This window comes from Melanotaenia boesemani, chromosome 24 (assembly GCF_017639745.1).
Source record: "Melanotaenia boesemani isolate fMelBoe1 chromosome 24, fMelBoe1.pri, whole genome shotgun sequence".
Lineage (NCBI taxonomy): Eukaryota > Metazoa > Chordata > Actinopteri > Atheriniformes > Melanotaeniidae > Melanotaenia > Melanotaenia boesemani.
Genome location: NC_055705.1, coordinates 2175761 through 2191078, shown reverse-complemented (window position 1 = coordinate 2191078; position 15318 = coordinate 2175761). Strand labels below are relative to the sequence as shown.

The following is a 15318-nucleotide window of genomic DNA, read 5'->3' as shown; positions in this document are numbered from 1 at the left end:
AAACAAGGACTCAAACATATAGGTTTGAACCTGAAGGGACGTGGCCTTTCTGTGTGGAGTTTGCATGTTCTCCCGTGTACACGTGGGTTCTCTTCTGGTACTCTGGCTTCCTCCCACCGTCCAAAGACATGCATGTTAGGTTAATTGGTCTCTAAATTCTCGCTAGGAATCAGTGTGTGTGTGAAAGGTTGTTTGTCTCTTTCTGTGTTGGGCCTGTGATGGACTGGTGACCTGTCCAGGGTGTACCTGCCTCTCACCTGTTAAATGCTGGGTCAGGCTCCAGCTTCCCCGTAATGGACAAAGTGCTACAGATAACGAATGAATATATATATTTATATAGTACATGTTGTAATACCTGCAACGTGCTTAGAAGTCAGCTCGATGGCAACAACAAGACACCCTGCTGGGATAATAAGCTGCCAAAGGAGGAAGTTCAGACCACAGATGTTAAAACACGGAAGTTGTTCACCATGCGTGGAGGCTTCCACCCACATCCAGTGTCCAGAGACTCTACGCTAAGCACAAAGAGGGAGGATGAGGACTAGTGAGCATCAGGGCCACTATCCAAGACGAAACAAGCTCCATGAACACATCAGGAAGATGGACCCAAGGGACGAAGCACTGAGTGAATGTCTCAGACAATAGAACCTGGAGGAGAATGAAATGGAGGAACCATCATGGGAGGACGAGTCCCTGAAGTGTCTTATTATCAACATTTTATAGTTAGAATGAATTAAAATGACATAGATTACATAGATGACATAGACACACCCACACGTCAATAATAACACACACGTTCTGGTTTCAGTTCTCTCAACACAAACCTGCTATGAAGCGGTTTAGCTGCAGATGAAAAGACTCCAAGGAAGTTGAGCCTCTGGTTCACCTAAACACCGGCAGACACACACCTCCCTTGGTCAGCTCCCAGTTTTAGTGCAGAGAGCAACACCTGGTGGATCTTGGATGCTCTTCACATGCTTCTTCTGGACCCGCCAGATGTGCTCCATCCTCTCCCGATCAAACAGAGGAACACCAAGGGAGTTTGGGGGTCTAGAGCCTGAACAAAGTTTTATCATCGGATGTTTAAATCTGTAGGAAAAGACTTTAATGCTGGACAGAGAATGAAGTGTAGAACTACAGATGCTCTGGCTGAAAAGGTCATCACTCACTGAGATGCAGTGCTGACCGGAGAACCAGTAATCTCCACCTTCCATGACTTGTTTCTGTAAAACAGAGTCTAAGTAACTTGTATTAACAACCCACTTTTAAACAGCTGACGTGTGATTGCAGTTTACCTGAGACACTTTCCTGGCCATGGCGACATTCGGCTCTGCAGCTGCAACATGTGAACCACCAAGTCTTGGTTTGGTAAACTGAAAGGTAAGAACTGTGTAATGAGAGGCCGTTTACTGAACTAAATATATTTATCTGTAGCCAAGAGAACTAATATTAAACATCTGTCATTGTGAAACGGAGCTTATTATGTTTTAAACTGTTTACCTGTTCACATTCGTTCTGCTTGTAAAGCTGGTATTGTGATAACTGTGTGGGGTATTTTAGTGACGCTGGCCCTTTAAGAGCAGCTCCAGACTAGAGCACGCAGGCTCGTAGGTTTCCGTCACACCGCGTGCTGCCAGCAGGAGTACTGGAGTAGTGATGTACGATGCCACTCGCTTTCTTTCTGATCCGATACCAAGTAAAATACAAGCCAGTATCGGCGATACCGATCTGATACCGGTCTGATACTGGTCTGATACTGATCTGATACCGGTCTGATACTTTGTCCAGAAACTTCATGTGTTTGGAAAATCACTTTGAAAGCAGCTCCGCTGAGGAGAAAGGAAGTGGTGGTAACATTTTCATAGAATACTTAGTCAATCAAACTTAAATTACCAGTAAAATTGATAAATAAATACATAAATACCACAATAACTGCATGTTTGTCTTGTTTGTTTATCCTCCAGTCTTTCTCAAGTAACGTTTAAAGCTGTGAAATGCTTTCAATGGACCCCCAGGGGCCACACACACAAACACACACGGGAGTCTTACTAGAGCTGCGGGGACACTCAGTCTTGGTCTCCGAGGAGCCTTAAAAATAAGATTCATGCCAAAATAAGGACTTAAATATTAAGATGAAGTCTTAAATCATTAACTGAAAGGCTGTAAAGCCCACACGCAAGACTGGTTCAGCATCTAGTCACAAACCACCGTTAAACCAGTCTGAAGTCTCATTTCATCATTTTCTATATGTCTTAATCCAATTCAGGGTCGTCAGTCTGAAATCTGTTTAAGAAAATATCACAAAACCACTGAAAATCCATTTCAAACCCAGATTAGCTTTAAACCAGTTTAATCATTACAAAAATGTTCCAAAACATAATTAAGACCTCTCTATAACTACACCACCCAAAGCTGAAAACCAGCTTCAGACCAAGTCCAAAACTAGTTCAATTCTCCTCCTAACTGACCCAAAACCAAGCTCAGAACAACTGGAAACAGACCCACAAGCAGGACGAAAACCAGTCTTTTAAAGATATTTCTTATCATTGTTATGCTGATGATATTCAGCTTTTTGTTTCTTTTAAACCTCAGGATGTTTTTAAGTTTCAGATCATGCTTGGGTGTTTGGATGCTCTCAGGAGCTGGATGAATGGTAACTTTCTTCAACTTAATGATGTAAAAACTGAGGTCCTTGTTTGTGCCCCTGGCAGATTTTTCCCTGAGATAGCTGAGAGTCTCGGCCCACTTGCCTCATGTATTAAGCCCTCGGTCAGGAACCTTGGTGTAACCCTTGACCCTGCAATGCCTTTAGATGCTCATGTAAAATCACTTGTTCGCTCTTGTTTCTATCACCTCAAAAACATTGCTAAGCTGAGTCCAGTTGTTTCATCATCTGAGATGGAGATGATCGTTCATGCCTTCATCTCATCCAGACCGGATTACTGTAATTCCCTCTTCACGTGTTTAAGCAAAAAATCGCTTGACCGTCACCAGTTGGTTCAGAACGCTGCTGCAAGGCTGATAACTCAATCCCCCAAATTCACCCATCTCACTCCTTTACTAATCCAGCTGCACTGCCTGCCCATTTATTACAGGGTGCATTTTAAAATTCTGGTTTTTACCTATCAAGCCCTACATGACCAACCACCTGAATACATCAGGGATCTCCTACAGCTCTACGTGCCCAGTAGGTCCCTGAGATCGACTCATCAAGATCTGCTGGTCGTTGAGCCAACACGGCTGAAAACTAAGGGAAACACAGTCTTTGCAGCAGTGGCTCCTGTCCTCTGGAACTCCTTCCTCTAGGCCTGAGATCTGTGGACTCCATGATCTCTTTTAAAAAGCAGCTAAAAACACATCTTTTTAAACTTGCTTTTACTTAGTTTTATTTGTTTTTATTCACTCTGTATTACTGTTATTTAGGGTTTTGTCTTATTGTTAAGCACTTTGTGATTTTTATCTCGAAAGGTGCTATATAAATAAACATTTACTTACTTACTTTAAAGCAAAGCCCATGTCAGACCTTTAAAAGTGGTACAATCCTTGTCAGTGTCCGATGTTTCTACATGGAGAGTAAAGGGAGCAGAGAGGAGCCCAGTGCATCATTTCCAGGACCTGGGCTTGGCCCCTTAGTTCCATTGAAAGGAACTCTGAATGCATACCAAGAGATTTTGGACAATTCCACGTTCCCAACTTTGTGGGAAGAGTTTGGAAATGGCCCTTTCTGTTGAACATGACTGTACACCAGTGCACAAAGCAGGTCCATAAAGACCTGGATGATTAGGTTGGTGTGGATGAACTTGATCAGCCTGCACAGTCTTGACCTCGACCCGAAAGAACACCGTTGGGATGAATTAGAGCGTTGGCTGAGAGCCAGGCCTTCTGGTCTGACCTCTCAGAGGTGCTTCTGGAGGAATGGTGAAAGATTTCTATAAACACACACTTCGCGCACCAGCTCAGTCTCCTTCCCCGCCAGAGAGGTGACGTTTCACGTCCCTAGAGCTAGCTTCTGCAGCCGAGGATCAGACCGCCAGGGTCCCCGCCTTCGGCCACCGCCCAGCTCACACTGCACCCGACCCCTATGGCCCCTCCTGCAGGTGGTGTTTAGCCTCCTGTCTGGCTCCTCCCCTAAAGCCCTATTTGCAGTGGGTGCCCCACCAAAGCCTTGTTTGATTTAAGCTGTCGGGATCAGAGTGAGAGGCTGCTTTTATGAGCCCTATGTGAGGCTGAGATGTGGATGCAAAGAAGAGGAAGATTTGTGTGTTTGGAGCGACAACAGGAAACCCTCCTCTTCCTCCTGATTACTGTTGGGCTTCCTGTTTTTATAAAAAGCGCTTGGATTCATGTGCTTCCAGTTCCTCCTCCCGCCTGTAGAGGACAGTGCCATGGTAACCTCCTTGTTGACCTCCTCCTCAGGTGCGGTAAACTAGCAGCTCGTCAGCATCCCAGATGGCGAGCGGCGTCACCTTGGTGTCCTTCAATAGCTGCAGCCTGGAGGGCATGCACCAACGCTCCCACTCCGTCTCCAGTGCCGACCAGCGGACAGACGCCACAGTCATCGCCAACTCCAGAGTCAGCACAGGTCAGTGTGCAGCTCTGAGAGGGGGCTTGGTAGGCCCCACCGTGGAGCTTTGTGAAGGGGCTTAGTAGGCCCCACTGTGGAGCTCTAAGAGGGGGCTTAGTAGGCCCCACCGTGGAGCTCTGCGAGGGGGCTTAGTAGACCCCACCGTGGAGCTCTGCGAGGGGGCTTAGTAGGCCCCACCGTGGAGCTTTGTGAAGGGGCTTAGTAGGCCCCACTGTGGAGCTCTAAGAGGGGGCTTAGTAGGCCTAATGGTGGAGTTCTGCGAGGGGGCTTAGTAGGCCCCACCGTGGAGCTCTGCGAGGGGGCCTATCATTTGTCTCCTGTTGATTTAGCTGCCAGAGTCTAATGCAGCTTTAACTGTTTGTCACGCTAATGAAATCTGTGTGTGCTTTTGTGTGTGTGTAGCAGTGTGTGTGAGGCTTCAAGTGGCAGTATTACCTCCTGAGGACCAAACACACACACAGAGCGAGATGCAAAGACTGACAGCTGTCAGACTGTGTGTTACTGTGACAATAAGTTTGACTGGCAGCTCTGTTGTCAGCCTTGCACCCTCCAGTCTTTCTCAAGTAACGTTTAAAGCTGTGAAATGCTTTCAATGGACCCCCAGGGGCCACACACACAAACACACACAGGAGTCTTACTAGAGCTGCGGGGACACTCAGTCTTGGTCTCCGAGGAGCCTTAAAAATAAGATTCATGCCAAAATAAGGACTTAAATATTAAGATGAAGTCTTAAATCATTAACTGAAAGGCTGTAAAGCCCACACGCAAGACTGGTTCAGCATCTAGTCACAAACCACCGTTAAACCAGTCTGAAGTCTCATTTTCTATATGTCTTAAACCAATTCAGGGTCGTCAGTCTGAAACTACACCCTGACAGACTACTTCTACATATAAAGCAAATACAGCGTATTTACAGCTGCACCAGATTATGATTTGATACAGACACAACCACACTAAATAACCAGCAAAAACTAGGTGAGCTGAGGGCATCTTACATTGCTACTCCCACACACTGAAGATGTTCCAAAAACCTTGCTAAACATTAATAGTTTTGCAGCATTTTATCACTACCATCCATTATCCAGTTACATCCCATCAACAACCATAAACAGGGCAAAAAAAATGAGTCTTCACCATGTCCTGATTTGTATGAGGTGTATCCAGTTTCCAGTATAGAGCATTTTGATTCTGAAAAGGCATCTGAACCATAAAGGTTGTTTGGCAAACTACAGTTATTCTCAACACACTGTGAAGACATTGCCCAGTGTTGTGTGTGCTTGTGTGTCTGAAAAAGGGTTCAGTGGTAAGAGACTATGGCTCAAATAAACAACAAAAGCTCCTCGTCAGGGAATCAAACTGGTCTTCTGCATGAGAGGCGGAGATACTGGTCACTATACTAACAAGGAATGCTCTGTAGGCCCAAAAGCTTCACATCCACTACCAAAGGTAAACTATACAATTTGGAACAAGCTCATAGTAACTGCTGAGTTGGAAGCTGCCAGAGTTTCATTGTAAAAGATTACACCCTTTACACTTGTGAGGCTTCTGCGTGAGGGCGGTTACGGCGTCATCGCCACAAACATCGAGTGTGTCTGTGGAGGCTTGATGAGCACCTCTTGTACACCTAACGTACACCCTGCTACACAGATGGTTACGCAGATGTAATCTTACGTAGACACCAGACGAGTATAAATCCAGCTTAAGGCAGTGGTCGCCAACCAGTTGATTGCCATCAGTATCAGCTCTGTCCATTTGTCCACCGCAAGGTTGTCCAGTGACAATCCCTTAACACTGGAAGCCAGGGACGGCTAGAGGACAAAGTCTGGTTATGAGGCAGCATTCTTGCTCCAGATACCCAAATCTCACCTGGCTGCACTGTGCTGAGGGTGAAGTCCGGGTATTGTGTAGTATTAGTGCTGCAAATACCGAAATCTCACTCTACTGCGCTGTGGTGAGGGTAAAACTTTCCCATATAAAGTGTGAGTTTTGTCACCCAAAAGCCCAGCCCATTCCAAAGAAGTCTCATCCATCATTCAAACATCTTCCTGTCATTTACTGGAGCTTGAAACATCAGTTTAAAAAATTCACTTTGCAGGATGACATGATGGTTCAGTCATTTTTCAAAGTTCTTTTTGGAGTACCAGGGGCGCGAAGGCGGACTTTGGAATAATTAAAGTCAGAGCAAAATTGTGAAATTTATTCAAACCCCTCCTAGGGCCCATGTTAAGGGATTGCCATTGGACAACCCCTTTTCCGTAGGCGTCATAGATTTGAACTTGAACTTTACTGTATTGTTGGGAAAAACTATGTTTCCAGTAAAAATATTCATGCTTTAGAAAAATACTTATAAGACTGACAGTTGATCACTGAAACAAATTTCCTACAGTCTTTATGGCCCCTGAAGCTCAACATGGTTCATTTTGGTTCACCCTATGGCTCTGTCACTAATCTTTGCATAGTGAAGAATTTATTAGAAAACTCTGATTTTGTTTCCATAAAAACGTGTCTCTACTTTTTACAGGTCCAATATTTTACTACAAACTAATTTTATCTCTCTTTAAAATTTTAGATTTAATTTTGTTATTTGCTTCTTTATTATAATTAAAGGTGTTACTGTCAAACATTATTATTAACAATATAAATATTAGTTATTATTTTCTGTTTGGGAGCTTGTGTGTTTAACTAGAACTGCACTTCTGAAAAAGACTTACTGTCATGGACAAGTCACTTCTAGGAGTCATCTGAGGGTTTTTCCAGGAAAATGTCCAAGGCAGGTCCGTTATCTGGTAATTCCTGTAGATCTTCAGTCTGAAACAGAGCAAACAAGCACATCACTCACAGGACAACAAACCAGGTTAGAAATGATCCTCCTAACTAAGGATAAAGTCTTCCTTGTCTGCTCATCCATGTCATTTGAGAGATCCACAACCTCACAACACGCCACATGTGATTCACTGTCTGAGGACTGAACTCAGACAATAAATCCAGTTGTTGGATCAACATAAAAACACCATCTATTTCCTGTCTAGAGAACAAAGGGTAGACTGTCTTTGTCTCAGCAGACCTTAGAGGATTATTCTGCCTCTTTTCTTCAAAGGTCTGGTCCTATCTACATTCTGGAAAAACACATTGTTAGTAAAGATCCTGTATGATACACTTTCAAAATATATTGGGGACTGTACTCAGACACTGAACACAACTTTTGTACCAAATTAAATAACACCACAGCAAATACCTCTCCAACTGTCCTGCAAGCTCATAAAAATAATTAATTACACAAAAATCTGACATTTGATTTCTACTGAAAGTAAAATAAATGGAAAATGTTTTATTTAAGATAATTCAGAACAAATTATCCTACTTTTGATCAAATGATCTTAGTAAATATGAACGCAGCCATTTAGGAAATTCTTAGCCAACATTAAGCAGGAATGTATAAAATGTGGGAAATTATAGATTAGAATTAATAAACAGGAAATAATAAGATGCTTACATACAAGATAAAGGTTAACAAGCTACTAATGACATAACAAAACATAAGTTCTGCTATTAAGAAGAAAAACATCCCTGTTAAAAGTTCCTTCCTCAGATTATCTCCAGTAAAAGAAACTCTGAGGGGATGAAGGGGAGAAGGTTTTTTCTGACGCTGCCATTGTTTCATGCTCCTTTCTAGTATTTGATCCCTCGTAACACAAATGTTGAAGATGTTGGTTTTATCCTCTCTTTCATTCAGGCTTTCCATGACATCTGCAATGCTTATGGTGACACAGGAAAGAGAAAAAAGTTCATTTTGTGAAGGTTTTATATAAATATCTCTGGAATGTAGAAACTTTGAGAGAAAAAGCGTTGTCATAAAGTCCCTTTTCATCTCTTGATGAGCCTTAAACTGCTGTGGACCATCTCTGCTGCATAACTTCTGTTTCCATCCAAGGTGATGACATTTGATTCATCACAAGCTCTGAAAATAAACCTGCTTTAGATAAACTGCACAGCAAGATGATCTACAAATCACTGCATCCTGTTTCTATTTACATTTCACACAATGTCACAAGTTTTTATTTAGAATCGGGAGGAAAACATGTTTGAAAACGACTTTAGAAATATAAACTGTACATGACAGAAAGCAGAAGAAAAGGAAAGTTTAGGACATAAATGATAAATATTAGTTACAGAAACGTTACTCTGACATGTTTGAGCTTTATTCTGTCCTCTTACAATAATAATCAAACATTATGATATAAATGACATCTAGTTATTTTAGATCAGCTATAACATCACAAACATATTTTCTGACTTCTGACCTGATCCTAAATATGACAACATTCAATCACAATCATTATGATTTATAATCTATTAAATATTTGGCCGATTATGCATCTTAATCTAAACTAAAAACCTTTTGACCAGAATTCTGTCAGAATATCAGAGAATATTCAGTCAGTAAAGTCACTTCCACCATTTCCTGCTTTTTATGTGTCAACTTTAACACATTCATGTACAGCTGCCATGAAATAAGCAGCAGGTATGAACTTTCTATATTTACATCAGATAACAATTTCCTGGCACCGAAACACTGAAACAAGAAAAAACCTTCATCAAACTAAACAACAAAACAAAACGTCTGATCAAGAAACCAAAAGAGTCCAAACCAGAACTCAACTAAACCCACAGACCATGTTATTGACGGCTGAAACTGTGATAGAAACGACCAAACACATACAAACTGGTTACCATTAAATGCAGCTGCACAAGTTTGAAAGATGGACATTAGGTCAGTTTTCTAGAAGTCACATAATCAGATATTTACTGTCTAATCTAAACTGTTTGAAGCTGGCAGAAAGTTTACATTTAGCAAATGACATCTGAGAAAACTGAACTCATTTCACGTTTGTGACATAATGTGACTGAAATGTTTGGAAAACTGGAAAAATATGACAAAGTTTTGTAATGTAGTTACACTTTTGTCATGTGTGTAACTACATGTGCACTATTTTTCTAAACATTTCAGTCATATTAAACCATAAAATGTGAAATGACTTCAGTTTACTTTGAAGTCATTTGCTAAATGAACAATTAGAAATATATTTCTTTAACTTTATGTGTTCAGAGGTTGAATCCCTCCTACCTTGTAACAGCTGCAGGCAGGTCTTCTGCTGCTCTCCTTCCTCTCTTTAGTTTCCTTAATATTCCACTTACCAGAAACGTTTCCTTCTACAATCTGAGAAAAGTAAAACTCCTCCATAAATCAGGAAAGCTTCCTTCATCCAGCAGGTCCAGAGTCTCTCTAACAGGTTTTCAGAGCTGCTTGTAGAAGGAGACGTTCTAAACTTGTCTTTATTATGTCTCACCGAACGCTACGTCAGAAAGGCAGCGTGGAGTCCTGGATACGTGCCGCGCATGCGCAGTAACGTAGCAGCTGTTTGTAGTACAGTATGGTGACACAGTTCTACGTAGCTTCCAGAGGACGAGTTCACGTGCAGGATCGGGATGATTGACAGGTCGCCATCTTTCCTGTTAGTGAGGAGATAAAAGGAAAACGGCGTCATGGCCTCAGGAAGAAGTTACCGTAGCGGTTCAGAAAAACGGAGGAAGAGAGACAGTCAGAGGTGGGACACTGGCGCGTGATGTGGAGAGAGAGAGAGAGAGAGAGAGAGAGATTGTAATTAGTACTGCTAGCTAGCTCAGCTAGCCTCGGCTAAATGCTAGTTAGCTAGCTAGGAGTTTAACTCATGAATCAGTTTTAGTGTTTCATTTATTAAAGTTGGTTAAATTAAAATGAACATTTCATACGTGAATGGACTGACTGACACTTAGATTACTTTAGGATTACTGATGATTCATTTATTAAGTTTACTGTGGCTTTTATAGGCCTATGAGTAGAAGTGTGTGATGCTTTCTAAACAGCAGTTATTTATTAAATAACTAATAAATATTGGGCCTGTTATTGATTATTTTGGACCATTGTGGCAGTGGATTATTGACCTGAGTGGATGATGGATCAGGGTAGATTATCACTAACTGCTGAGTTAGTTTCAGTCTCTTTGTAACATTTATTAGAAAATTAATTGTAACGATAAAGTTTTCTTATTTGAACAACACGGCCTCAATTCCTGCAGCTGAGATCAGTTTTTGATGTAGTACTTTGTTTTATTCAGAACAACCACAATAACACAACCTAAAGTCAGAGTGATGGAAACTTTGTATATTATATACACATGTATGTAATTAATTCATCTCAATTAATCACATTTTAATCGCATAACAATGTAAAAAATGTTGTTTTTGTTTATAAATATCATTATGATGTGATGTTATTTATGAGGTTTTGACCAGCTTTATGTTAAATATTATTAAATTGTCTTAAATATTAAAGCCTGTCATCATGAAAGATTTTATCTGAAGAAAAAGTCTCACAAATTTAAATGAATCCTGAAATGAAATGAAACTCGGACGCGTCCACTTAAAAGTCTCTTGATGCAGCTGCATAAACAACCCGCTGCTGGTCCTCTTCATTCAGCCTCTGCCAGAGTCCGTTAATTTCAGGGCCTGAAATTCATTTTTCAAAATGGGGGGGCTCCCCCCTTACATGCATCATATAGGAGGGATTTGTTCTCTTTGGGGGGTCTTACCAGTGAGTTTTACTGCAGGTCTCCTACTCGTACCTCAGATTAACGTGGAGATTTCATTGCAGTCTCTCTTTTCTTAGTCGTCATCTCAGATAACTTTAGATAAGTTCAGATGATTTAAGGAGTTCCTTAACTGAGTTTTACCAGCTGATGCCACCACAAGAAGGATTGGGGCAGACCACCTTAACCTTCCACAACTTATAGAGCATCCAGACGAGTAGTGGATGGGTGAAAACACGGTCTGGTGAAGGCTCCTGGTGGTAGAGACTCGGCTGAGGTGGGTAGTACCACAGCTTCAGGTTGTCCTGGAGCTCCAGTTTTCCCTTTACCCCCGATCTTAAACAAGGCTTCTGATATCCACCCATGGTCTTCAGGTGGAAGCCCTCTGCCCACAAACAGGACAGCTGAGTGAGGGGTGACCCCGAAGGGGTTACAGGGTGGATAGATGTGGGTAACAGGTTGGGTGGAGGAGGGTGGGTGGGAGTGGGTGGAGGAGGGGCTGCCTCTGGGTTTTGAAGCCCTGGGCCCTTCATTCTGGCCACCCTGGATGGCTGGTGTCTGGCGGGGTCGGCAGCTGCCGATCTTGGCCCACCGGGGCCTGGACCCTGTGACCCCGGGGGGCTCTGGCTGGGGCTTTGCTCTGCCGCCCTTGGGGTGGGTCCAGGGTAGTCTTTGTGGTGGGGTGGCTTGGGTTCCTGCTCCAGGATTACCAACGATCACCCCGATCTCTAGGCCGTCCTAGTTTGCCTCTAGTCTCCGTGGAGACGTGATCGCGTTTGCAGGATCACACTCATCTCTGATCGCTCCTCATTCCTCATCCTCTTCATGCTGACAGTCACTGAGTTGTCCAGTGTGTTTATACACTAAGAAATACTTTTGTTTAGGATTATTTTATTATTATTTATGTGTGTGTCTTTGGTACTTTGGTTGTTGATGTGATACATCTTGTTGCTGTCTGGGTTTTTTTTTAGGAGCTCCTGATGATTGTCAGCTTAGTTTACTTGTAAAAGCTGTAAGAACTTCTTTGTTGTGTTTCTGTACAGGTGTAGCAGCAGAAGGAAGGCTCCTTCTTCGCCTCTGGTTCCTGCAACAAGAGGGGGACACTCTCCTCCACCTTTAACTCCAGGGCCTGTCTTTGGGTGGATCCTGCTGGACTATCCAGCTCCTGTGGTCGCGGCCTCCTGGCTGCCCTCCAGAGAGCTGTTTCCTGTCTGCGCCGCCTCCCAGCCTGACTAAACTAAATATTTTAATATGTAGGTGTTGACAAACATGCAGTTATTGTGGTATTTATGTATTTATTTATCAATTTTACTGGTAATTTAAGTTTGATTGACTAAGTATTCTATGAAAATGTTACCACCACTTCCTTTCTCCTCAGCGGAGCTGCTTTCAAAGTGATTTTCCAAACACATGAAGTTTCTGGACAAAGTATCAGACCGGTATCAGATCGGTATCAGACCGGTATCAGATCGGTATCAGACCGGTATCGGATCGGTATCAGACCGGTATCAGATCGGTATCGCCGATACTGGCTTGTATTTTACTTGGTATCGGATCAGAAAGAAAGCGAGTGGCATCGTACATCACTACTCCAGTACTCCTGCTGGCAGCACGCGGTGTGACGGAAACCTACGAGCCTGCGTGCTCTAGTCTGGAGCTGCTCTTAAAGGGCCAGCGTCACTAAAATACCCCACACAGTTATCACAATACCAGCTTTACAAGCAGAACGAATGTGAACAGGTAAACAGTTTAAAACATAATAAGCTCCGTTTCACAATGACAGATGTTTAATATTAGTTCTCTTGGCTACAGATAAATATATTTAGTTCAGTAAACGGCCTCTCATTACACAGTTCTTACCTTTCAGTTTACCAAACCAAGACTTGGTGGTTCACATGTTGCAGCTGCAGAGCCGAATGTCGCCATGGCCAGGAAAGTGTCTCAGGTAAACTGCAATCACACGTCAGCTGTTTAAAAGTGGGTTGTTAATACAAGTTACTTAGACTCTGTTTTACAGAAACAAGTCATGGAAGGTGGAGATTACTGGTTCTCCGGTCAGCACTGCATCTCAGTGAGTGATGACCTTTTCAGCCAGAGCATCTGTAGTTCTACACTTCATTCTCTGTCCAGCATTAAAGTCTTTTCCTACAGATTTAAACATCCGATGATAAAACTTTGTTCAGGCTCTAGACCCCCAAACTCCCTTGGTGTTCCTCTGTTTGATCGGGAGAGGATGGAGCACATCTGGCGGGTCCAGAAGAAGCATGTGAAGAGCATCCAAGATCCACCAGGTGTTGCTCTCTGCACTAAAACTGGGAGCTGACCAAGGGAGGTGTGTGTCTGCCGGTGTTTAGGTGAACCAGAGGCTCAACTTCCTTGGAGTCTTTTCATCTGCAGCTAAACCGCTTCATAGCAGGTTTGTGTTGAGAGAACTGAAACCAGAACGTGTGTGTTATTATTGACGTGTGGGTGTGTCTATGTCATCTATGTAATCTATGTCATTTTAATTCATTCTAACTATAAAATGTTGATAATAAGACACTTCAGGGACTCGTCCTCCCATGATGGTTCCTCCATTTCATTCTCCTCCAGGTTCTATTGTCTGAGACATTCACTCAGTGCTTCGTCCCTTGGGTCCATCTTCCTGATGTGTTCATGGAGCTTGTTTCGTCTTGGATAGTGGCCCTGATGCTCACTAGTCCTCATCCTCCCTCTTTGTGCTTAGCGTAGAGTCTCTGGACACTGGATGTGGGTGGAAGCCTCCACGCATGGTGAACAACTTCCGTGTTTTAACATCTGTGGTCTGAACTTCCTCCTTTGGCAGCTTATTATCCCAGCAGGGTGTCTTGTTGTTGCCATCGAGCTGACTTCTAAGCACGTTGCAGGTATTACAACATGTACTATATAAATATATATATTCATTCGTTATCTGTAGCACTTTGTCCATTACGGGGAAGCTGGAGCCTGACCCAGCATTTAACAGGTGAGAGGCAGGTACACCCTGGACAGGTCACCAGTCCATCACAGGCCCAACACAGAAAGAGACAAACAACCTTTCACACACACACTGATTCCTAGCGAGAATTTAGAGACCAATTAACCTAACATGCATGTCTTTGGACGGTGGGAGGAAGCCAGAGTACCAGAAGAGAACCCACGTGTACACGGGGAGAACATGCAAACTCCACACAGAAAGGCCACGTCCCTTCAGGTTCAAACCTATATGTTTGAGTCCTTGTTTTTATTTAGTCTAGTGTTTAATGTTTCCTTTACTTTGTGTTTGAGCTGCTGTAACAGTGAAATTTCCCCACCGTGGGATCAATAAAGGATCTTATCTTATAAATATAGTTGTGTTGGTGGTTTTTAAGCTAAGGCTGCACCACGTTGCTAAAATGAGCACACTTAGCTTACAGAGAAACAACATGCGCCAGAAGCTCAACAAAAACGTCCTTTTCAAAAGGTTATTAGCTAAACCGTGTTTTTATTGTTTATTTTGTTTTACAAGAGCTTGTACTTTGATTACTGAGGTGTAGTTTGTGTTTGTGTTAAATTCTCTCTCATGCTGCTACGCCCTGTGTATTTGTGTATTTAAATTTTAAGTTGGTAATTTAATTGTTCATCAGTGTAACTTGGAGGTTACACTCACACATATTTATGTTTTTATCTCTGTCCTCCAGGTTCAAATCTCCACATTAGTCTAGTTCTCTGTGCAGGTTGGGGATTTCAACAAGATAATAAGCGCAAATAAATGTCACTTTTATGTCCAAGATGTTACAGACATTAAAGACAATAAAGATAATAATGTATAATGTGTTCATATAAAATAAATATAATTAAATAATAAAATTATTTGAATGGTTATTTTTAAACTAAACATGTAATAATTACATTCATTTTATATTAATATTCTTTTATTAATATATATATATATAATCATGTCATTCTTCTGTACGCTGAGTTTTAGTAGCCTAAAAATCGATTTAACATGAACCTTGTGTGTGTGTGTGTGTGTGTGTGTGTATTCATTGCATGTGTTTATTTTCCATGTGTTTATTTACATATGAAAGTCCATGGTTGTAGCTCTGAATCTAGAATCTTTGGTTATAA

At 42.2% G+C, this 15318-nt stretch overlaps 1 long non-coding RNA gene across 2 annotated transcripts; it reads left to right on the top strand.

Moving 5' to 3' along the window:
* Window positions 1–9925: 9925 nt before the first annotated feature.
* LOC121635329 lies at window positions 9926–14282 on the top strand. Of its 2 annotated transcripts, none has more exons than XR_006009398.1 (6): window positions 9926–10191; window positions 12255–12951; window positions 13079–13156; window positions 13229–13282; window positions 13395–13627; window positions 13804–14282. It is a non-coding gene; the product is annotated as an uncharacterized LOC121635329 (long non-coding RNA). The 2 variants fall into 2 exon arrangements; XR_006009399.1 differs by lacking the exon at window positions 9926–10191 and adding an exon at window positions 11332–11488.
* Window positions 14283–15318: the final 1036 nt, after the last annotated feature.